Genomic DNA, 2262 nt, shown 5'->3' with positions numbered 1-2262 from the left:
GTGAGTAGACCTAATGAGCTCGGTTCTGCATAATTATCAATGTTTGAATTGTTGACAAGGATAGTAATCTCAATTACCTAAGGCTTAGCCAAGAGTCCTTTATCTTGCCCTCTTTGATTACTTGCTTGATTTATGCATTTTGTCATTTAAATTCTTTCTCATTGAATTTCTGGCCCTCTTATTAATCAAACCCCCTTGCTTTTTTATAGCCAATAATGGACCACTTCATTGCTATCCTCGTGAGATGACCCGGAGTCTAAATACTGCGGTAAATTTTCATTGGAGTTTGTACTTGTGACAAAACCATATCTTAATTTGATGCGAGAGTTGTTTGTTGGTTTGGAGCTATGCTTACAACAAAGTAATTCCTTTCCTTAGGAAGAAAATCTAGACCATCGAGCAAATCTCGATCATCACCACACAACCCTAAAGACCTCAATTCAAAGTGGTTACATCTCACATACCAACTAAGAATGTGTTGATCAAGAGGATTATGAGAGAAGAGCCTCAAACTGAATTTCATGATCCCTCTCTCGAGGCTCACATGAAATTCTAATAGATTCAATCCCCCTCTCGGTGGTGATTGAATCTTTGAAGCACAAAAGCTCTTTCTTAGAAAACAAACATGATTTCTAATCTCATACTACATAAATCCAAAGACCCCAATATTAGAGTGGTTATATGTCACGTACCAACTCTAAATCAAGAATCAATTTCATTATGCCAAGAGAGCTCAAACTAAACCCTATGATCCTTCTCTCGAATTAACAATAGGATTCTAATAGATCAAAGGATCTTTGAAGAACAAAACTCTCTTGCAAGGATTCTAACAGATATCCAAGTATAAAGTTAGAGTGAAGAGGAGAAGAAAAAATAAACATAAATTCAATCAGAATTGAAACAGAGCTCCTTTCCCAAATGCAAAAGGGAATTAAGTGATCATTGCTTTCAAATGAAAACTAAATTGCATGAAATTAAAGTGCATGAAAATAAAGAGTGAGAATTCAAAACAGAAATTTAAAATTCAAGAATTCATAAATAAAAATTATAAATTAAACTAAATTACTACTAAGAAAGAAGAGAAGAGAAAGGGGAGAAGAGAGTATGAGGAGAGGGGTCCGAAGACCCACTCCCAGTGGAGTGTGCCAATGAAAAGTGTGTGTGTGTGTTCTCCCAACAATTCCCCGCCTACCCTCAATTCTATGAAGCTAATGCCTTATATAGGCATTCCTAAATTACAAATTGAAATGAAATTGAAAACAAATTACAATTAAATGAAAATTGACTATTCTAGATGATTCTTGTGGCCTTGATTGGTTGAGATTTATGGGCTTTACTTGCTTGAGGTTGGATGGACCTTGAAGTAATTTAATTGAACCAAAACCAAGCTCCAGGGGTCACTTGGGCGTTATTGGCACCAACTCCTTCACAAGCCCAAGTTACCAACGTCTTTATATTTTCCCAGGGGCTGAGACTTGGTGAGGGCGTTGCTAACTCAAGTTGGCAACGTGCTCTTCTGCTCCCTGGAGGTCTAAGTCTTTGTTCTTGTTCTTGGGGCTTAAAGATGACTCTAGATTGAGCTTCAATTTCATGCTTTACTATTACCTATTATACATTGTTGGAAAGATCTGAATGTCAGCTTTCCAACGCAACTAAAAGCAGCTCAATTGAATCTCTGTAGCTCAAGTTATGCTCCATTGAAGGAAACAAGGTCAGCCTGCCCAATATCACATGCGTTTTTGGTGGACACGCCTTTGTATTTTCAAGTTGGCAACGTGCATCACGTTCCATGGCTGAAGTTCACCAGCGTTTTTGGAAAACACACCTTCCTTTCCTCAAGTTGGCAACGTGGGTTACCTTCCAAGGTTGGAGCTTCTGTCGCGGGCGTTTTTGGCACACACACCTTTGTATTGCAAGTTGCCAACGCCTTCAGTTTTTGAGGCTCCAAATAAAGCCAGTATTTGAAGCTTCAAACGAATGTCAAACCCATATTATTATATATCATTGGAAAGCTTTTGATGTCTACTTTCAAATGCCGTTCACATCACCTCTTTTAGAGCTTTTTAGCTCAAGATATATTCCATGGAAGATGAAGAGGTCAGCTAGCCTTTCTGCAGGTTGATACCATGTTCATCTTTGCACTTTCGGGGCAAGTTTTCTCCCTCAAATTTAGTGTTCACCATGTACTGCCATATATGCTTCAAAAGCTCTTGATTCCTACTTTCCAATGCCACTGAAATCACCTCATTTAGAGTTTTGTAA

This window comes from Arachis hypogaea, chromosome 18, assembly GCF_003086295.3.
Source record: "Arachis hypogaea cultivar Tifrunner chromosome 18, arahy.Tifrunner.gnm2.J5K5, whole genome shotgun sequence".
Classification (NCBI taxonomy): Eukaryota; Viridiplantae; Streptophyta; class Magnoliopsida; order Fabales; family Fabaceae; genus Arachis; species Arachis hypogaea.
The sequence above is the reverse complement of the archived record's forward strand: the minus strand, read 5'-3'. Positions refer to the sequence as shown.